At 43.3% G+C, this 23,392-nt stretch overlaps 1 long non-coding RNA gene across 1 annotated transcript; it reads left to right on the top strand.

The window, feature by feature from the left end:
• The first annotated feature begins 4,118 nt into the window (after nt 1-4,118).
• On the top strand, nt 4,119-23,016 carry LOC123579476. Its single transcript, XR_006702784.1, has 5 exons — nt 4,119-4,656; nt 6,455-6,496; nt 6,977-7,114; nt 10,143-10,230; nt 17,600-23,016. It is a non-coding gene; the product is annotated as an uncharacterized LOC123579476 (long non-coding RNA).
• The last annotated feature ends 376 nt before the right edge of the window (nt 23,017-23,392 follow it).

Genomic DNA, 23,392 nt, shown 5'->3' on the forward strand with positions numbered 1-23,392 from the left:
TACATACACTATGCAATTTATATATATATATGCAATACATATATGCATTTATATATTTAAAACATTATGTTCTCCATGTTGTACTCATGCTTTTTAATTTTGGCTTGATATTATTTATAATTTTGGAAAGATCTACCTACATTATATATATTTTTATTTATTGAAAATAATTTTTAATTATTTTTTAGAGAGAGAGACAGCGCATGAGCTGGGGAGGGGCAGAGAGAGGGGGAGACAGAATCCGAAGCAGGCTCCAGGCTCTGAGCTGTCAGCCCAGAGCCCATTGCGAGGCCTGAACTCAGTAACCGTAAGATCGTGACCTGAGCTGAATTTGGATGTGTAACTGACTGAGTCACCCAGGCACCCTTTTTTCTTTTCCTTTTTCTTTTCTTTTTCTTTTTTTTTTTTTTTTTAAGTTTATTTATTTATTGTGAGAGAGAGAGAAAGTACAAGTTCGGGAGAGGCAGAGAGAAAGGGAGAGAGAGAATCCCAAGCAGGCTCCACACTGTGAGTGCGGAGCCTGATGTGGGGCTTGAACTCATGAACTGGTTAAGTTAGATGCTTAACTGACTGAGCCACCTAGGCACCCCTATATTTTTCATCTTTTTTTTAACGTTTATTTTTGAGGAAGAGACACAGTGCAAGCAAGGGAGGGGCAGAGAGAGACACACACACACAGCATCCAAAGCTGGCTCCAGGCTCTGAGCTGTCAGTACAGACCCCGACGTGGGGCTTGAACTCACAAACCATAAGATCATGACCTGAGCCGAGGTTAGATGCTTAACTGATTGAGCCACCCAGGCGCCCCTATACATTTTTTAAGTTTATTTTTCTTGAGATAGAGAGGGAAAGAATCCCAAGCAGGCCCTGTGCTGTCACCATGAACCATGAGATCATGGCCTGAGCTGAAACCAAGAGTCAGATGCTTAAATGACTGAGCCACCCAGCCACCCCCGAGAAATCTCATTCTTGCCTATCCAAAGGCCACAGTTGTATAAGCCAATTCTTTATAACAAATGTCTTTATTTGTACATATGTATATATACATGTGCACACACATGTATGTATAATTTCACTAGTTTCCTGTGAGTTCAGAATGCTACTGATCCTCTTTCTCTGGTTGAGACCAAATGATACAGAAGTTAGTACTTCAGGTCACCTGACCAGGCAAAGAATCAACACCATGTGAGGTGTGTTGCTGAGGTCAAAGGAAATTTGAATTGGCAATGGAAGAAAATAGCTACTATCTTGGGCCATTTGCAGAAGTGAGGACATACTAGTTATGAGAATTTTGCTATGAATTTGTACATATATTAAAATATTTTTTTGTATTCTTCTCACAGTTATTCCCTAATGATCCAGTATAAGGTGCTTTAATAATAGTTAACTTTATAATTATTTTAAGTAGGCTCCACGCCCAACATGGGGCCTGAACTCAGGACCCTGAGGTCAAGAGTGGCGAGCTCTACCGGCTGAGCTAGTCAGGCGTCCCAATAATAGTTAACTTTACATCATCATATTTGAGGAGCATCAAAAAAGAAGGGTGCACATCACCCAAGGGTGTTGCATCTTTTTTTGGAGAAAGGATTAGCACGTTTCTATTGTAATCAGGATAGTTGTGCCGTATTAGGCAGAAATCGCACTTTGTTGTAATTTTTTAAATTTGGAAATCATTTATGGTTCTAGGAGAGGTGTATGGTTTATAGCTAGGCAAGGTGTAGCCTGAGATGGTGACTTTTAAGTGTCAGCTAAGCTACAGAACTTAGTTTTTCACTCATCTAGGTGTTTCTGTATTCATATTTTGTAGATGTGTTTGAAGTCCACAATCACTTGACTTTAAGGGAGATTTTCCTATATAATCTGGCTGAACCTAAGTCATTCAACTGAAGGGCCAAAAGGTCAGAGTGGAGGCTTCCCTTCAAAGACATTCTTCCTGGGGCACCTGGGTGGCTCAGTCGGTTAAGCATCCTACTTCGGCTCGGGTCATGATGTCGCAGTTTGTGAGTTTGAGCCCCGCATCAGGCTCTGTGCTGACAGCTCAGATCCTGGAGCCTGCTTTGGATTCTGTGTCTCCCTCTCTCTGCTCCTCCCCTGCTCATGCTTTCTCTCCCTCTCTCTCTCAGAAATAAAGAAACTTTAAAAGAAAACAAAAACAAAAACGTTCTTCCTGTTGATAGATGCTTGGCCCATGCTCAAGAGTTCAGCCCATACTATGAGTTTTGGAATTGCTTAGTGAGTCTCTACAGTCACATAAACCAATTCCTTGCAATTAATCACTATATGTACTGATTCTGTATCTCTGGTTGAATAGTTGAACTCTGCCTAATACAATCACCAAATTGTTTATTTTTTTAAATGTTTAAGAGAGACAGAGCTCGAGTGGGGGGGTGCAAAGAGAGAGGGAGAGAATCCCAAGCAGGCTTCATACTCATCATGGAGCCTGACGTGGGCCTCGATGTCACAGTTCATGAGCCAAAATCAAGAGTAGGATGCTTAACCGGCTAAGAGGCACCCCACAAATTGTTTCTTTTTTAAATGATGACATTTAACAAGAAAAAAAGTGTATATGTGGATTTGTCATGGAGACAAGCCACGGGTGATGGAAAACTTGATTGAATCCTAGAAAGATCGTTACTCATGTTATGCCTCTGTAAAGTTTTTGGTAAAACTATATTAGCTGTGGGGGCACTTGGGTGGCTCAGTGGTTAAGCGTCCGACTTCAGCTCAGGTCATGATCTCATGGCTCGTGAGTTCGAACCCCCCATGGGGCTCTGTGCTGACAGCTTGGAGCCTGGAGCCTGCTACAGATTCTGTGTCTCCCTCTCTCTCTGCTCCTCCTCTGCTTGTGCTCTCTTTCTCTCAAAAATAAATAGACATTGAAAAAATATAAAAATCTTTATAAAAAGAAAAAATTTACGTTAGCTGTGAAAGCTTAGCAAAAAATGGGCGAAACCCTCTTGTGCTTTGAATTATGGGTAACAAAATATCTCTGTCATGTTTCATATGCTTTTGGCCATTATTGCCTGGGAACATCTAGAAAGAAATGAGCTCAGAAAGAAATGTGTTAATAAAGGTACCTTCTATTACTGGTGAAAAAAAAATGAATGTCTTGTTCAGCGGGAAGAAGGGTAGGAGATAGAAAAGATGCGTGAACTTCAAGGTAAGGTGTACAGGTAGATTTCTACTCATTTCAATGAAGAAATAAGAACTTGGAGACACACTTTGTAACAAAAATTTTATGCATAGTTAAGGAACGCAAAAATCAAACCTGGGTCGTGATTTAAAAGTTGGTTTATGGCAATGATCACATTAAAAATTCTACCAATAAATCATTCCTCAAGTATTCTTGTAAATTGCCACAGAAAAAAATGAAGCATGCTTTTGTCACAGACAACTGATAAGCTCAAGATATTTTAGCTGAGAGACAGAAAAATTAGGCATAATGAATTGGGGGATGGGCTAATTCCACCTGGAAATAAATGGAATCAGGTTAATTGGTTTGTATTTGTGTGTGTTTTCCTTTGTGTTTTTCTTTACTGCAGTCTCTAGGGTCCCTACAAATGAGGCCAAGCAAGATAAGGGACATTCAAGGATCTGGTGTGGGGACTTCAGCCAGGAAGCAGAAATTGATCTAATGCTCAGTTAAAAGTCTACCCCAAAACATCTTCCCAGCTGAATCTTGTTACTGCTCTGTTCCAATGGGTACAGTCTTCTTTATATATAAGAGGGTGTTTGCTACATGGGTCTGTTCCCTATTCCAACTGGCTCATAGCATGGGCTTTTGTTCTTTGATGCCTTTTTTTTTTTTTTTAAGTTTATTTGTTTATTTTGAGAGATAGAGAATTCCAAGCAGGCTCTGCACCATCAGCATGGAGCCGGCGCGGGGCTTGAACCCATGATCAGTGTTGTCATGACCTGAGTTGGACCCTTAACTGACTGAACCACCCAGGTGCCCCTGTTCTTTGATATCTTTTTTTTTTAATTTTTAAAAAATGTTTATTTATTTTTGAGACAGAGAGAGACAGAGCATGAATGGGAGAGGGTCAGAGAGAGAGGGAGACACAGAATCTGAAGCAGGCTCCAGGCTCTGAGCTGTCAGTACAGAGCCAGACATGGGGCTCGAACTCACGGACTGTGAGATCATGACCTGAGCCGAAGTCGGACACTTAACCGACTGAGCCACCCAGGCGCCCCTGTTCTTTGGTATCTTGATGAAGGAGTTATATTGGGATCTTCTAGTTGCTTTGAGTGTCAGTGGAGGTTTTGGCTTGGAAAATACTTCATATTGTGTCTGGTGGAGAAAGGTAAGATAATTTTGTATACTTTAGGGATGGAAGCTAATCTTGACCAACTAAATGAACCACCATATATTGAAGAAGGGCCACTTATTTCACATCCACCCTCATGGCACTAGCCCAGTCAGGTCATATCTTCCAAGGGGACTATACTTCACAAATTGATTTTAGTCTTTGCCCTGTGATTTCTTTCAGCCAGTGAGATACGAGCGGCCTAATGAAGCAGTCTATACCATCTCTGAGCAGAATCCTCCCATCGTTTTGGGCCATTCCTCTTTTCTCACTACTATGAGCCTGTCCTAGATAATGATGATCCCATTAACCTGAATCCCAGAAGGATGAGAGATAGACTTTTGTTGAGGTAAGCCACTAGTGTTTTGAGGTCATTTATTACCATGACATAATTGAGACTAAAGTGGATATACAGATTTCGTTGTTGTATCTTAAGCTCTGTGATCAGGGTTAAGTGTTCCTTTTTATTTACTTATTTTAATCTTTTAATGTTTATTTTTTGAGAAAGCGAGTGAGAGCAAGCCAGGGAGGGGCAGAGAGAAAGGAGAGAGAAATCCCAAGCAGCCTCTGCACTCTCAGCGCAGAGCCTGACACAGGGCCCAAGCTCACCCCTGTGAGATCATGACCTGAGCCAAAACCAAGAGCAGGATGCTTAACTGACTAAGCCACCCAGATGCCCAAGTCTTCATTTTTAAATAATTATCTGAATATTCCCAGAAACCCATTTGTTATAGTGCCTGCCCCCTTCTTTTAACTGCAGGAAGTTTTCATGAAATTTAGAAGGGCATGAGATCCATTTTCTAAACAAAAAGTCCCAACAGACTTGTTCTTATCTCAGGTGTGAAACCTAAGAGTGCTAGTAGGACAGGATCCATTCTGTTGAAGATCATGTGAAGTTATGTGCACAGGTGGTCACGTGACACACAGAAACTAAGGAATGTCCCTGTTAAGTAAGACTCAGAATGTTGCCTACATGAAATGAGTGTTTTCTTCATCTTGGGGAAGAGGTTTATTTGTACTGTAGGAAGGAAGGACACAAAGGTGTAAAACAAACACCTCCTGGATTTAGTTATCCAGTTACCCTATCTGTTTATTCAAAAGTGGAGACAGGGGGCATGTGGGTGGCTCAGTTGGTTAAGTGTCCAACTTTGGCTCAGGTCATGATCTCGCGGTTCGTGAGTTCAAGCCCTGCTTTGGGCTCTGTGCTGACAGCTCAGAGCCTGAAGCCTATTTTGGATTCTGTGTCTCCCTCTCCCTCTGCCCATCCCCTGCTCACACACTCTCTCTCTCTGTGTCAAAAATAAATAAGTATTAAAAAAGAAAAAAAAATGGATAGAAAGCCACAGTTTCAGGGCCGATATCAGGGGGACTTTGATTCAGAGAGTTGACTGAGATAGCAAAGACTTGGGCTTTGTCAGAGAGGGGTGAGGTACTCCTACCCTGGTAGCAGATGGGACAAGGGGATGTCAAGACAAGCTTTTTTCCTGACTGCGTGAGCGTGTGAGAAACAAAGGCTGTCTTTCCTAGGGTTGCACATGTAATCACAGAGGTTGTGTATTGCACTTTTCTAGAACCACAACCTCTTCCACTGGAGGCACTGGTTTACATTTAAGTCAAATCACCAAGCCCCACCAGGGTGAACTAATGGCACACTGTCTGACACCTCACATTTCTATTTCTTATGTGCACATAATTATTATTTTTTAAATATAATTTGTCAAGTTACCTAACATACAGGGTATACAGTGTGCTCTTGGCTTCAGGAGTAGATTCCCATGATTCATCGCTTGCATACGACACCGGGTGCTCATCCCAACAAGTGCCTTCCTCAATGCCCATCACCCATTTTTGCCTCTCCCCTCCCCCACCCCCCACGAACCCTCCGTTCTCTGTGTTTAAGAGTCTCTTATGATTTGCCTCCCTCTCTGTTTGAAACTACTTTTTCCCCTTCCCTTCCCCCATGGTCTTCTGTTAAGTTTCTCAGATTCCACACATGAGTGAAAACATATATGCATGTAATTCTTAGGTCATTGATGTTCACAAGCTCACCATGCACTTGTTACTTGTCTACAGATTTGTTGTAGCACCCTGTTTCATTTAACTTCTCTAATGCTCATTTTACTCCCTCATCTGCTCTCATTTCACAGCAGCTGTAGCCTGGAGGGTCTCAGCCCTGAGTGGGGTGCCAGGTAAGAAGGAAGATCCACTTGTATGGATACCGTGGTCAAAGAAAACTTAGGTGGATTGGGGCGCCTGGGTGGCGCAGTCGGTTAAGCGTCCGACTTCAGCCAGGTCACGATCTCGCGGTCTGTGAGTTCGAGCCCCGCGTCAGGCTCTGGGCTGATGGCTCAGAGCCTGGAGCCTGTTTCCGATTCTGTGTCTCCCTCTCTCTCTGCCCCTCCCCCGTTCATGCTCTGTCTCCCTCTCTGTCCCAAAAATAAATAAACATTGAAAAAAAAAAAAATTAAAAAAAAAAAAAAAAAAAAAAAAAACTTAGGTGGATGGGGGAATGGAATCCAACCCTGCTCCCCTAATGAGGGTGACAAGGAGCCTGCATGGCCCAGCCTCCACAGGAGGGGGTGGGGAGAGGAAGGGCACCTTCCTAGCATTTTCCTGATAGCCTTACTCCAGTCTGCAGTGGCTGAAGGGATTGTTCTGACCCTTTCCAGGGGCCACCGTCAAACCCTGCTCCTGGTCCTGCTTGTTCCTTGCTGATCCCCCCCATCCCCCAGTCCTCCATGGTTTGGCTGCTGTTGCCTTTGCAGAAGGACCTTATAGGATTTCCACTTATGCCCAGTGATTTTGGGGTGAGTTCATGGAAAAAGACTTTTTCTCTGGATTTTGTGCTGCCTTTAAACGGGGTCATTCTATGATTGGTATTTTAATAAATCATCTGTAAGGAGGGAAGCCTGAGCAAGGCTGGTGCCATAATTGTGAAGGAGCAGCAGTCACTCACTGATGTTGGTCAGGAGAGAGAGCAGTGGCATTTTGTGGCCTAGACAATGTTGCAATTTATCTGTGTTTAGACAGAATCATAAAGTGATCTTGTTTGTGTCTTGATCCATCATGGCCACAGAGTGGATGTGTCTGATGTTCATAGTCTGTAAAAACATTTATGTTCTGCAGAAGGACACCAAGATATAACTGAGGGTACCAGGCCCAGTCCTGGCTATCAGGTGTGGCTTTACTCTTTCTCATACATTACTTTGAGAGGTGGGGCAGGAGGTGAGCTGGAGAAATGCAGCCCAGCTGCTGGATCCATTGTGGTGTCTGCTCTCGAATAGGGGTCCGGGCTAGACAGAAGGAAAAGAAAAGCATTGTCAGAAAATAATGGAGCCATGAGGAGTCCGACTGGGGGAGGGGGAGAGCTTGGGCTGGTGGCAGCCTAGACCTGCTGCAAAGGGAAGGGCCAGTACTCAGGCAGCCAGGGCGCCCTAGGGCGTTCCCTTGAGGACCACCTCCTTTCCATTCTCTCCAGATGTCTGACCCCTGTCTACCCTCCCCTCTCTCCAACTTACTTCCATCTATTGCCACCCCCTGCCATCCTCACATCAGCCATATCAGTCCCAGAAAATGCTTAAAGGACAGTCCCACAGGGCTTAGGGCTTCCCTCACTGCCAGATGCCATCTTGGAGAGGGTGAGGAAGTAGAAGAGGTGGTACAGTGACCCCCATTTGAGCACCACAGTGCCTGTCCTACAGCACATCTAGAATGTTCCAAAGAGCTAATGGAACTGATACAAAACAGAAATTTCTATTATGGAAAGCATTTTTTTTTTTTTTTTTTTAAATTTCCAACGTTTATTTATTTTTGGGACAGAGAGAGACAGAGCATGAACGGGGGAGGTGCAGAGAGAGAGGGAGACACAGAATCGGAAACAGGCTCCAGGCTCTGAGCCATCAGCCCAGAGCCTGACGCGGGGCTCGAACTCGCGGACCGCGAGATCGTGACCTGGCTGAAGTCGGACGCTCAACCGACTGCGCCACCCAGGCGCCCCTATTATGGAAAGCATTTTGCGTAAAACATTCACAGTACTGAAAAAGTACTTCAATTCAGGAAAAAAAAAATTTAGCTGTTCCTCCGAAAATGTTTAAGCCATTCATGACTTAATAAAATGGCGCTCTGTAGAGTGGATCCAATATGTACATGTGGGCGTGTGTATGTGTGCACACATAGTCCTTGGATAAATGTTGGGTGCCAAGTTGACTACTGCGTCATTCTCACTGGGCACCGACTCTCTTGGAGACAAATTTCCTCATGGGTTTAAAGTGCATCTTTATAAAAGAAGTCTTACCCATTTGGGGGGGAATCTGAGGACTTTTTTTCTTCCTCCAGGAGGGCACACCTTTCTTTTTCCCAGATTGTATTCTCAAACTCTTTACTTAAGAATGACGAGGAAAGATGTTGGCAATTACTGAATGTTAGCGTATGAGATGTCCTTTAACTGGTGAATGGATAAGAAAAATGTGGTGTATTTTATAATGCAATATTATTCAGACATGTAAGTTAATGAAATACATGCTATTAACATGGGTGAACCTTGCAAACATTATGCCGAGTCAAAGAAGCCAGACATGGAAGGCCACTATTGTTTGATTCCATTCATATTGAAATGTCTAGAATAGACAAATCCATAGACACGGAAAGTAGATTAGTAGTTTCTATTAACTATTAAGGGAGGAGGGAGAATGTCACTGAGTGCTGACTGATAGGGGGTTTCTCTTTAAAGATGATGAAGATTTTCTAAAATTAGCTAATGTTGATAGTTGCATAACTCTTCCAATATACTAACAACCAGCAGATTGCACACCGTAAAAGGATATGAGTTTTTCTGGTGAATGAATTATATCTCAATAAAACTGTTATAAAAAAGAGAATTAACTTATAAAAAGACAGTATAATGGAAAGGGTCATGAAATGTTTACCACCCGAGTAAGTGAATGTGCAGAGGAAACTTCAAAAACAATTCGCATTGAAAAATTGCTTCAAATGAACATGTAAATGAAAAAGTCACACACTATTGTGAAACTTAAGGTCTGTGCTATTAATGCTTGTCAACATATTATATTGACAGACCACACGTTTTAGATTAAAATTGTCTGATTCACTGTAATTTGAATAATTATGTAACATATCTTTGACCAGAAAAAAGGTATTTTAAAGTATGCATTTAATTGTGTGGATGAACTTCAACAAATTTTAAAATGAAGAAATAAACAAATATTGGAAATTTCAAAAGCATGGCATGAATAATAAGATCTGATTATGTTGAAAATGAAAGAACGTTAAAAAGTAATGCAAAAGCATCCATTCATCTCCAATGATTCACTGTTTTTCTTCAGTCAAACAGAAAATAACATCAGTATAAGGAATGTTACTTTATTTGCCAAGAGATATTGCATATGACTCTGTATAAGTATTAATGATAAACTTAGAAAAGTATTGCCCCAAAAACATTATGAAAACATAATATTTTATCAATCAGTAATATTGGTAATAATTATATTCAAAATTAAGTTTCTATTAATCAATATTTGAATACTTAATAACATAATTATTATATTGATAAAATATAGTTATTCTATTAATAATTATTTCATAACCCAGTATCAATAATGAGCCCAGATGATATAAAATTGTTAACAAAGTTGGAATTTATAATATGTTTACTATTAGAACACTCAATTATAATTGATGTTTAATATTTTTGTTAATCATCCTATGACTTAAATTGTAGTTATTAATGTATCATTTAAAGTTACCCTTTTATTTTAGATGCTTTCACATCATTCTGGCATTCTAAGATATTCATGCCATTTTTCTCTTGGCTCCCAGACTTGATAAAATTCAACGTTATCACTGAATCCTGCTGTTCTAAAATCTGAGGCTCCTTGCTGTCTGAGTGCTACAAGAAGAAATGAAAGTAAGTTTTAGTATCAGTCATATTTTATTTCCAGTATTCAATTTAAGAAGTTCAAAATAGGGGCACCCTGGGTGGCTCAGTTGGTTAAGCGTCCGACTTTGGCTTAGATCATGATCTCATGGTTCATGGATTTGAGCCCCAACCACTGACCGTGTGGAGCCTACTTGGGATTCTCTCTCCCTCTCTCTCTACCCCTCCCCGACTCACTCTTTCTCTCTCTCTCAAAATAATGAACTTAAAGAAAAAGTTCAGAATAAAAAGTGAAATTCCCAAGAATGTAAATTTTATTAAATACGATGGAAATGGGTACATACGAAGTGTATTTCTTCTCATTCAATCCTAGGGTCCTTTTCAGAACTATTTCACATGCATATAGTCATAAGGAACCAGTGGTAGTTGTCTGTGAATACATTGGTTAAGCTGTTACCACTGGGATCCTAATGACATGGAAGACAGTGTGAGACCCTGGGAACCTGACAGAAGTAGCCAGAAATTTCATAATGTATTCAGATCTTAAGATTTCCTTAACACCAATTTTATGTCATAGCACATCTTCTTACCTCTAATCTTGGACTCATCATAGCACATACTTCATTTTTTATTGCTAATTATCTAGTGTAGCCCTTTCTTCATATTCCTCGTAACACATACTATCCATGAATATGAATAAATATACATTCACTTATATTTATAGAATAAATTATTTATAATATACTCATGTACTTATTATATGTTCTGATAATATTCTTCTGTTATTATTATTTTTATATTCTGTTATTTTGTCTAAGAAAAAGACCTGTTGATGGAGCGCCTGGGTGCCTCGGTTGGTTAAGCGTCTCTTAGTTTCGGCTCAAATCATGATCTCATGGTTGTGAGTTTGAGCCCCATATCAGGTTCTGTGGTGCATTGTGGAGCCTGCTTGGGATTCTCTGTGTCTTCCTCTCTCTCTGCTCCTCCCCATCACTCTTTCTCTCTCTCAAAATTAATAAACTTAAAAAAAAGACTAGTTGCCTTTCTGAAACCTGCAATGTCCCAAATAGTCTATCAATTCTATAAATTAGGTATGCTAACTGAAGAAATATAAATGAATAGTCTAACCAAATAATCAGACCTCAATTCTAGAATCTTTCTTCTGTTCTAATTTTGTTTTCCTTAATTATCTCTAGTCCACTGAGGAAATACAAAGTGTTATTAAAGAAAATGCTCCTATCGGCTGAAACTCAGATTCCATTATTTTGTTTTAAGGTGCCTTGGTTAATGCAATTATTTAACAGAAAAAAAAGTTTTTTGTTTTTTAGCAAAATTATGTTTTTTAGGAAATTATGCTTTCAGTTTATTATGGGATGTATATTCATTTGCTACATACCTTTCCTTCCCAGATCCAATTCTAAAACATCCTTAGGTTGGATCCAGTATCATAATCAAAATTCATAAACAAAATTTATAACATCAAGAGGAATAAAAACTCAAGTTCTAAAGAGATAGATAATTGGAAACAAGATACCAAAGAGATTGGTGGACCTGGTGCCCAGTATGGTGTGCTGACAAACAGATCTTTGCTGAGAGGCGATTTGCCTGGACCCATGTTGGGCTTGCCTTGAATATCATTAGATCCCTCAGGCACATTTGATATCGAAGAACACTTCGAGTAAATCAGTACTCAGTGATGTGTCCAGGGGCCACGTCTCATCTTGGGTCATGCTGGTGGTCAGAGCCTTAGGCCCAGCCTATGTGGACAGTCTGTTTAGGTTCAGGATGTATTGGGAAACCTCCAGGCAGAGGCAGTTCTAGAGCATTAACTGATGAAGCCCCAATATACTTGCTTTAGTTGGGGACAAATCTGCCAATCTCCAAAGTATTCATAATTCAATATGATCAAAGAAAAACCAAAGTCATGTGATCAAGAAAAATGTCATGTAGCTAAAAGCTCACACTGCTTCTTTGGCTGTGGAAGGAGGGTGCTTTCTCTGGGCTACTATTTCCCTCCAAATGACCACTGGGTGATTTGTCTTCAGAAACTAAGTAAGAGCCACTTTGGAAATTTTTTAATAATAGTCTCATTCATCTGTGGCCAAGGGCAGAGATGTGCATCCTTTATGCCCATCCCTGCCAGACTGGGAAGTCGTCTGTATTTTGTTAAGTTGAGCAACAGAATACATTTACTCCTGGACCACCCACCTCATTAAGATCAGCCGTTCTTGAGGACCTCAGGGTCATCAGGCCAGTGACTTGCTGTAGCCCAGTTCGTGTGTAGATAGTTATTTATGCCTGTGACTTGCTATGACCTCTGCACCAGCAATACTCCAAGGGTTGAAGGGCAGCTGCATACCCACAGCCTTGTGCAAGTGTCCTAGCAGCCCTGCAGTAGTGAGAGGAAAATGATCCCGGAAGAAGTAGGGCTTCCCAAGGTCCAGTTGTGGTGGGCTGGTCCTCAACAGGGGCCAGTGCCTCTCGGGTCACGTGCTCTTGTTCTGTCCTGGTGGAAGACAGAGCTCTAAACTATTTGTGCACGTCACCTCCACCTGTCACCAGGTTGGCCAGGCCGGGGCTGAGGATGGAGGTGACAATCTGGGAGCAGGGGAGGGTCGACAGCTCTGCTGAGGTCCATTCCATTCCCAAGATAGGCCTTGAGATGGGGAGGGAGAAGGACATTAGAACAGAGAAGGGAATTAGGGGTCCTGAAAAGTGTTTTCACCATCATACTTTGGCCTTGGGCTAGCCCTGGTAGAAGAACACTGGGTTGAAGTGTTAGCCTTAGGAGGGTGAAGCACCCTGTGGCCACTGGTTAAACCTGAGTACAGATTCCCTCTTAGGCACCCCAGGGACTCCACTTTACCAAATTCTCAGTCACTGAAGTGTGCACCCTGAGAGGCCGGTTCTGAGCGATGATAGTCAAGGCCAGTGGGGTCAGCAGGGATGGAGTAGGATGCTATAAGGAAAAAAAAATGTGAAATTGGATGGCCTCTGAAGGAAAACTCCCTGTCTGTGTTGGTAAATCTTCGTGTAGAGTTGGATTTTGAGGCTGGCGGCTGAAGGCATCTGAATCCACAGGCAGGTCTCCTCGGAGCTGTTAATACAGTTAAATCCATGATGGATACTGAAGGAAGTGATGCTGGGCCTACGGAAGTTTCACAGACCACTTTCTTTCAAAAATTACTTATCAGTTAGCTATATCAGTCTTTATAAGTAGCATCAACTCAAGATAAACTCTCGTTATGGGATCTTAAGAAACAGCCATCTCTGAAATACTGTCCTTACACAACCTAGGACAAAGAAACAAGGCACTCACCAAATTTACTTCCAAACAAAATCCTTTTATGAAGCACTATCTTCAAAATAGTAATTCTTCTGAGCTTCAATTTTGAGCAAATATACAATTACTTAGCAACAGTAGTGAAAACAATTACAAGAAAGTCCAAACTGACATCAGAAGAGGGAAAAAGTATTCCTGTTGTCATTCTATAGTAATGATAAAAATGTAACTCATATTTTGTGTAATAAACATTTATTAAAAATTACCCTAAAATTATAATCTTGTTAGTTCTCCATTTGAGATATTGTACAATCACTTAAATCAAGAAAACAAAGAGAAAGAAATCGAAATTATTTCAGAAGAGAGACAAAATTCTTGCTGTGTTTCTGAATATTTCAGTGGACTTGTTAACAAGAACAAAGAAACTGTCATTACAACACTTCCAAATAGAACGACCTGGAAACACTGAATTTCGAGAGTCACACTGAAAAAACCCTACAGTTCTAGAATATTATCTAAGGTCGCTAGTGGCCTGGAGTGAGCCAGAGACCTTGTCACACTCTGAACTTGAAGACAGACTCAGACTCAAGTGCCGGTGATACCAGATGGTGACACGAATTAGTGACTTTGCCCTGCTGTCCTCAGGGCAACTGGGGAGGGAATCACTCACTGAGATGTATATTATTATTTCAGAGAAGCCCCGAAATGTTTCTTCTAATACTACCTAAGATACCTCCTTGTGTTTATTTTGATAGTGAGCTCTAAAATCTTTTGTCGGTGTGTAAGCAGTGTCCCCTTGGTGCCTAACTGGGATCCCACATGGTAGTGACTTCTTAAGCATTTCTTTCCCACTCTCACAGAGCTTGAAAAGCCCCCTCTAGCTGTAGTTTCCTTCACCCCAGGTGCAGTTCTTGTTGTCTGGCACTCAGAGTTTTCTGCTGAACCCCTCTCTGCTACCATGTCCCCACCAATGGTTGACTCTGTCCTTGAAAGCTGTGCCCATGTGCTTCCAGCCTGCATGCACCTGGCTCCAGCCCATGCTTACTCACAGTTGCCGTGTTTCCTTCTTCTGAGTGAACGATGCTTACCATTTTCCTCCAGGAAACATCCTCATACTGCCAACACTTTGAACCCATCTACAAGGCAAGCACAGTTTAAACACAGGCAGACAGTTTTTCAGAGAGTGGAAGTGAATGGAATTTGGGGGTTAAAGTCCCAGATTCAATACCAGGTGTGTCCTCAGCTTCGTTTGTGATGCTAAGAGGAACAGCTTAGTGGAGGGTTTACATGTGCCACGGGCTTTACGTAAATTCCTCTCCGGTAATCTGCACAACAACCCTCATCCGTGCTCGAGCTGGGACGGTTGAGGGCACGCAGACTTGAATCACCTGTCCAGAGTACCTGGCTAGCAAGGTGCAGAGGTGAGGCTCACCCCAGGAAGCCTGGCTTCAGAGCTTGAGCTGTCAACCAACTGAATGTTGTGTGATTTGGAGCTTGTTTGAGTTTGAGCCTCAGTTTCCTCACCTCTACATGCCATCCCCTTCCTCAAGGAGAGCCAGAGTGAGGTTCCATGAGATCAATAAAAACCTGGTGTGGAGACAATATGGCTCTCTGTGCTTTGGGAGTTGTGTGCCCACAACATTCATTCCTACATCCAGGGAAGACTTGATCGGTGCATGCGCTTTCCTGCCTCCTCATTTGGAACTGTCCAGGCCAGTGAAATGATCTGGGTCCCTGAGATCCAGTGGCTTTTCCTTTAACACAACAGCACCTGTGCTCTCTGCTGCTCAACTTTGGTTTAGGAGTTCCATCCTTACCATGTCTCTTTCCTTGGCAACTTCTTCCAACTTTCCCACAACCCTGGTTCACAACCATTCCCACACCCACATTAATGTGGAGTATATGACTCACGTCAAGGGTCAACCTCAAAGGGGCTGGCCCATCACCCATGCAAGAGGGTGGAGCAGTCTGTAAGATAAAGCTGAGGTTCGTTAGGGAATGTGTGGGCAGTGGGGAACAACAGGGTCCTAGGTAAGGCTTGAAAGAGGCACCACGGGTGTGTGGGTTCTGCCCAGAACTGCCAGAACTGTATGAGGTCTCAGGTCCTGCCTGACTGGATTCATCCATTCATTTCTTGCTCGATTCCCCAGATCCTTAATGAGTGCCTGTTATGTGCTGGACAAGAGAGGGCTCAGTGAGAATAAGATTCACCTTTACCGTTCAGGGGGAAATGCAGACACTACATGGGCAACAAACACGAAAATAAAATTATTTCAGAGAGGATGGGTTCTATGAGGCCGTGAATAGGGAGAAGGGATCAAGAGGGACACAGTGAGCGCAGTCACTAGGGTGTGGTGGTTAGGAAAGTCACTTTAGAAGTCAGGAGCAGAGCTGGTATTAAATGAAGAAGGCAGCACCCACCTGTCTGGGGAAAGGTGTTCCTGGCAGAGGAAATAGCCAGTGTGAGGCTCTGAAAAACAAACAAACAAACAAACAAACAAACAAACTTGACCTTGACATATTAACAGAACATTAAGAAGCCTTTCCTGATGGAAGGCAGAGTTCTAAACTGTCCATCGACATCAGTTCCAGTTGTCACTGGGTGGCAGGTGGTCACAGGGTTGGTAGTCTGGAAGGGACAAGGGTTGACAGACTGGCCTTTTGAGGTCCTTTCTAACCCCAAGTCCAGACTTGTGATGGAGACAGGAGGTGAAAGGCACAGAACAGAGCCGGGGATCAAGGCCCTGAAAATGTCTCTGTTAGAGTAATTTTCTTCTGGGGGCTGGCCTGGCTGAAGAGGACTGGTTTGTCCTATGAATTCAGAAGGGGCCCACCTGGGGCACCTTTCAGAGTTAAGATTAAGATTGAATCTTAAGGATCATCCCAGGTACTTTAGCTTGCAGAAGGTAAAAAGCTTGTGGCCTTAGGGTTAAATATGAGTTCAGTGCTTCTCTTACACATTCTGATGACTCCCATTTCTTCTGTACCAAACTGAACTGAAACGTGTTCTTTGAAAGGCTGGTTCCGGTAGGTGTCAGTCAGGGTCGTGGTGGTAGATGGTGAGTGGAGAGCACTGACTCATAAGTGTGGGAAACTGGGTTGCTCCTGGAGCAAAGCTCCCTCTCTGGGCTGCTAATCGAGGCCAAAGCTCCATTCTGAGGATGAAGGATGAAGGTAGCAGAATTCATAGGGCAGGTCTCTTTGGAGCCATCATTACAGTTACACATGATGAATGCCGAAGGGGTGCTTGGCCATATAAAATGTTTCACAGCCTTACCTTTTCTTAAGTCAAACATTGATTTTGGTAAACATACTAGTGTTATAACTAGAGTAACTCGGCTCTTGTCTCAACTAAAATAAACTTTGTGTTTCACATCTCCCGGTTGTGAGTCCACTCATATAAAATTGCCACTTAGTGTCTGTGTTATTGGGCCTTGTTAAATATAGCCAACCAAAATACTGTTCTTACTTAGATACTAGCAATGAAAGCAGAAGAGGAAAAAAATACCAGTCATTTTAAGAAAAAAGAAAATTCTGTGTTTCTGATTATTTTAGTGGACTTTATTAATAGCTACAAAATACTGTCATTACACCTACAAATAGAACAACATGGAGACACTGGATTTCGAGAGTCACTCTGAAAAAAACCTATAGTTCTAGAACATCATCTGAGAACTACAGCCCTGCCCGGTTTGCACGTGGAGCAGTGAGTGGTCTGTGTAAAAGGCCTGCAGGTCACCAGTGGCCAGGAGTGAGGCAGAGACCTTGCCACACTGAACTTGAAGACAGGCTCAGACTCAAATCCTGGTGATACCAGATGGTGACACAAATTAGATCGAGTGCTCAGAGCAGTGCAGAGGGAATATTCCCTGGGTTTCAGCTGCTCCTGTTGCCAAGAAGCACTCACGAGTTTATTTCCGATGTTACTTTATGGACCCTCTCACATTTGTTCCCATAGTTATCTCCAAAATGTTTTTGCCACTTCCAGAAAGGATCCCCCAACCCCTGCCCCTGGTTCTAATTAGGACTGCATTTGCCAATTGCATTCCCACTGTTTCTTACCCACTCACAGTGAGCCTGGAATGACCAGCCCTGAATTCCCTTGATCTTTCCCAGCTCCAGGGACTATTCCTGCGATCTGTGCTCAAGGCTGAGCCCCTTTCCCACCTGCACTCTCGGTGTTTGGCTCGGTCCCTGGAAGAGTGTGCTCAGATGTGTCCTCCCAGCAGACACCTGCCCAAGCATATGCATGTTCACAATCTCCGGGGGCACCTCTTCCTGAGTAAGTGACCATTTCCCTCCACGAGAGGTTCTCACACTGCATTTTGGTGCAGTGTGACAGCCAGTAAAACTTAGAGGCAAAATGGCTTTCCAGAGAATGGAAAATGAATGCGATTTGGGGACAGATGTCCCAGATGCAATGCCAGTTATGTCATTAACTTAGACTTGTGATTGTAAAAATAGCAACTTATTTGACCATGGGCTAAGTGTTTTCCATAAACTCATCTCATTGAACCTGTACAACTCTGTCAGAGGTGAGGAGTTTGAGGGAGCAGGTCTAGGTGACGTGCCCAAAGATACCCAACTGGGAAGGTACAAAGTCCTCCCCTTTGTACCTTCTGGTACAAAGTCCCTGGGCTTCAGAACACAGGCTGACAACCACCCCTTAATGTTTTATAACTTGAAGCTTGTTTGAACTTCCATCTCCCCATCTCTACATGTAACCCTTGCACTAGAGGGGGGCCCTATGTGGGTTTTGAGCGGCATGAAGTGGAGAATAGCACGGAGTTCCTATGAAAGTCTGTGCTTTCTTGAGTTCTGTGCTTTGCAAATATTTGCCATGACTTCTAGGGAAGAGCTGAGTGTTGAGTGCTTGCAAGTTCCTCCTTGCTAGGGACTATCCAAACCAGTGGAAAATCTGGGCCTTGAAGTCCAGTGGGTTTTCTTTTACCATAAAAGCACCTGAGCTCCTTCCTGCTCAACACTCAGTACAGGAGGCAGTGGCCACCCCACTGTGTCTCTTTCAGTAACATTGCTTCCTCTTTCCCTACAACCTTGAGTTTCCTCTACCTTCTACATGAACTGCATTACTGTGGAGCCTTTGGCCTGAAACCCACACATGAGACAGGAGCCGTTTCTAGGATAAAGCCTGCATTCTTCAGGGAACATTCAGCCAGTGGGAACAGCTGGGTCCAGGTTTGGCTCCAAGGAGGCACCACACGTATGTGGGAGACCCACCATTACCGTCTGGGCAGGTCTGAGGCTGCATGGCTGTCTTCCCACTGGAGTCACTTGTTCATTTCTTGCTCAATTTCTGCAACCCTTGAGTGCCTTTCATGCTCCAGACAGGAGAGAGGGCTCAGCAGGAATAAGATAATCTCTGTTCTACTTGTCCTTGTAGGGCGGAGGGTGATGCAGAAAATACATGCGAATAAACATGGAAATAAGATTTCAGAAAGGATGAGCACTATGAGGCCATACGTGGGGTGAAGTGATAGAGAGGAATGGATGAACACAGCCACTAGTCTGTGGGGGTCAGGAAAGGGCACCCTTCAAGAAGACAGGACCAGAGTGGGTGTCGAAATGAAGGAGGCAGCACTCACCCATCTGGGGAAAGGTGTTCCTGGTGGAAGAAATGACACGAGTGGGCTTGAGATGCTGGTTGGACAGAAGGATGGTCAGTGGCTGTGTAGGAGGGGCGTGGGCCTGCACATGTCTGGACCAGGACATGTATCACCTCACGGGTCACTGGAGCATGGATTTGAATCTCAGTGTGATTTAGAGGCATTGGTGGGCTTTTAGCATCATGGCCTCATGGTCTCATTTAGGGTCTTAAGCTGTTTCCACTTGCTGTACAGTTGTAAAGTGGAGATGGTTCAGGGAAGGAGGGAGTAGAGGTTGACTGCTGGCCTCTGAGGTCCTTTCCATCCCTAAATCCATGCTTGTGATGGGGCAGGGTGCTACAGGACACAGGACTGGGAAGAGTCGGGGTCCTGGAAAAGCATTGTCGCCTTCATAATTTTGCCTGGGTCAGGTCCTAGGTGAAGAGTTGCTGGGCTTGGCCTTTGAACCCAGTCAGGGCTCCCCTGGGGTGCCTTTCAGAGTCAAGGTTAACGTTGCCTCTCAGTACCCTTAGGAGTGCAGGTTGAGCGGGGTGGAAGCAGGTGGCCTCAGGGTTAAATCTGATTCACATTCACATCAGGAACAAAATAATCCACAATTCTCAATGTTGTAATTCTGTCAGGTCTCCTATTGAGATGTTGTGTAATCACTTTATACAATGGCAATAAAACCAGAAGAGAAGCATCAAAATTATTTTAAGAGAAAGGCAAAATGAAATACTGGTTTCCTGGATTATTTTAGAAGACTTCCTAAAAACAACAAAAACTGTAATTATGCTGTTTGCAAATAGAATAAAATGAAGCAATTAACTTAGTGTCACATTGAAATAATCTACAACTATAGAACATTATCTGCGAAGTATGAACCCCATGTGGTTTTCATTTTAGACATTACCTAATCACTTAATAGCAATAAAACTTAAATAGTATTAGAAAATGATTTTAGTGGAGAGAATAAGAACATTTTGCTGTGGTTCTGGTTCTGTAATTGTAGGATCAATGGAAAATGGGGTCAACTGGGTGGTGATTCACTTCTATTTTCAGGTGGTGTGGACAGCCTTTGGTGCAGAGACATTTCCTGTGGCTGATGGAGGATGGGGAGAAAGTGTGGGGCCAGTGAAGCCCCTTGTTGGAGAAGATTCCTAGGCTATTTTTTTTCTGAATTTCTGGCAGCGGGGAAGACTGGAGAGTCCTATTCCCCCTGAGCTATCCTCTTAAGCTTTTCTAAAACATCTGAAGTCTGACAAGGGACGAAGGGCAAAACCAGAGTCTAGGTCAATGGAATTCTGATCCTATGATTTGTTGAATCAAAAGAAAAGTCCCAAGCTGCTGTGTACACCTGGAGTGCCAGGATACCCTGGCTGTCTCGAGATCTTGAGAAAGATCTGCTCTGTTGAGATGGAGTTGATCTGCTGGAAGGATCTTTCCCTTGGGCTTCTTATCCTTGGAGGGACTCTGGTTCCTCAACCCACCACAGCTTAGTGCTGCTCCTTCCTTGGGGATCTGGACATCCCGAGGATGCCCTGGTGGTCTCTGCCCTCTGCCACCTGTTCTGTTTGCAGCATCAGGGACATAAGGATATTTTTGGAAATCTTACATTCTTCCTCAGTGTTTTTTTTTTTTTCCTCCCTCAGGTATGCACTTTCTTTTCTTAACCTATGGAGGTGACTCTCAGCCAACAGAGCCCCCAACTCATTGTCACGGGCTCTTTTAAAAATAGGATTCAATAATAACACACGATTCTTTCGAATTTGTCTGAAAGAATTTTGGTGTGTATATTGTAGGTGTCGAGCTCTTCGCATTAATGGCTGGTCTCGCCATCGGCTTTTTGAAGGATTCTCCTACATCCCTGAGAGGTACATCCTCTCTAAAGCAGGTATTTGGAGAAAATGATTTTTATGCTGATATACTTCAGAGAGGACGGGAAGTTTCCCCTGGAGCTGAGGTATCTCTGTTTTCAACTGTTTTTGTTTGTTTGTTTGTTTGTTTCTGATTGCAGTGAAGCCTTCCTGGTTTAGAGACATTTCTGGTGATCTTTCAAGGCACCGATTAGGTCATATTCTTCAGTGTAGTTAGCATGCAACTGGTTTCTTTTTTCTTCAAGAGTTTTTAAGTGAGTGTGTAAGCTCAAACCACATCGATCATTGTCTTCCCTTTGGTTCATCTTCCACGTGGCCTCTGTTTTCTCGTGAATTTGTTTCATCTGATTCCAAGCTCCCCCCAGCCATGAAGCCCCTGTTGGAGAAGATTCCTAGGCTATTTTTTTTCTGAATTTCTGGCATGGGGGAAGACTGGAGAGTCCTATTCCCCCTGAGCTATCCGCTTAAGCTTTTCTAAAACATCTGAAGTCTGACAGCAGCAGCCCTGCCCCCATCTTCTGCAATGTTTACCTGGAAGCTTGATCTGACTTCCTTGATCAGGCTTCCTTGAAGTTGAGGATTTTTGTCCAGAGCATCTCTAAGAGCTCCCTGATTTTTTTATTTCTTCATTTTCCTGATGGATTTTGCAGAGGTTAACAGCGACAGTGACTTGATTTTGGTTCTCTGATGTTGCTTGTAAAGACTGGGTTTTTCTGGTAATGTCAGCCATTTGTTTGACTTCTTTCAGATCTTGAGATTTCTCCTCGTTGGGTAGTTTTGGAATGTCTCCTCTACAGGTCTTTATTCATGGTCTCCAACTTTCTTATTGCTGGTACTATGTCTCCCCAAAGTGTTCCGGTGAACCCTTCTGACTCAGGCCCTTGAAACACATTTTCACTTAGTCATAGCTTCTCAAAATGTATTGTCTTTCCTCCGGAGAGGCAGAGTCTCCAGTGTCCACTTTGTCCCTCTAGGAAGTCAGATATATATTTTAAGTCAGATCTTGATAACGGCGAATCTGACCATGACTATCACAACTGCCACTGCACGTAGTAATGAGTGGGGAGCTGGGTCTGGCCTAAGGCCCCCTAGAAGTTCTGCAGGACCAGCAGCACACAGATCATCATGAATACTGGCACACCCACCGTGGCCCAGAGGCCACTGTGAAGTCACGTCACATCCAGAATATAATTTTTATCACCATGATGAGAACCCTCATGTGCAGTAACACTTTGTCCTTCATGTCCTCTGCTTCTGACTTTGTCAGACCCTGTCCTTCCTGGGGAAGAAGACTTCAGGCTGAGTCAGGAATAAGGGAAGTGGGAGCACAGCCAAGGGCCTGGACTGAGGCAGATGACAAAGTCAAGCTCTCTTGGCATCATCTGGTGCCACTGCCTCCACACTCATCATCTCCACATCGGAGTGAACTTTGTCTTTACCTGGGACATGGTTTTGTGTGTGGCCAGGCTGGTCACAACACTCAAATTAGGTACCTGATCTAGTTGCTTGCCAGAATGGAGCTGGTTCCAGGCAGGGCATATGGAAATCCATGTGATATTAAATCTCTTGCACCCAGGGGCCTGCCAAGGGTGGGTGACCCTGTGCCAAGGATGTGATGCTTAGATGGCACCGATGACACACAGTGAGTGTGAGTGCTATGGACACTTGCTTGACCCACACCTGCAAAGGAAGCAAACAGAAGCCCTGGCCGAGCGGGCATGGAGGCAGGTGATGGAAGTGTGGATTCTACCGTCTGCTCCCCTGGAGGATGCTAGTGACAGGGGTGAGGTTGCCCCAGTGCAGTCTGTGAATGAAGGGGCAGGGGTGGGGATTTCAGGTTCTTGGGCTGGTGGGCACATCCCTGTCAGCCGCTGCCTTCATCCCTCACTAGACATCGGACTTCAGACAATGCATACAGTGTTTTACTGGAGACCTTTTTCTAGGAGTGCAAAATACCTATGAAAGAAGTGAAATTTATTAAGAAGCTTAAAAAAAATTTTTTTAATGTTTATTTTTGAGAGAGACACAGAGTGCGAGTGGGGGAGGGGCAGAAAGAAAGGGAGACACAGAATCTGAAGTAGGCTCCAGGCTCCGAGATGTCAGCACAGAGCCTGCTGCAGGGCTTGAACTCATGAACCATGAGATCATGACCTGAGCCAAAGTCAGACAGTCAACCAACTGAGCCACCCAGGCGCCCCTGAAGTGAAATTTATTAAATTAAAACAATTTTGTTCTCTTCGTGTTGTATTTAATTAACTTTTTCATCCCTAGGATCTCTAAGATTTTCTCTTAGTTTTCTCCTAGAATGTTTATGGATTTAGCTCCTGAAATTGGCCTATGATACAGCCTGAGTTAGTTTTTGTATATGGTGTGAGGTAAGGGTAAAGGTTCATACATAGGTTTTATTGTTTCAGTACAATTTGTTGAAA

This window comes from Leopardus geoffroyi, chromosome E2 (genome assembly GCF_018350155.1).
Source record: "Leopardus geoffroyi isolate Oge1 chromosome E2, O.geoffroyi_Oge1_pat1.0, whole genome shotgun sequence".
NCBI classification, from domain to species: domain Eukaryota; kingdom Metazoa; phylum Chordata; class Mammalia; order Carnivora; family Felidae; genus Leopardus; species Leopardus geoffroyi.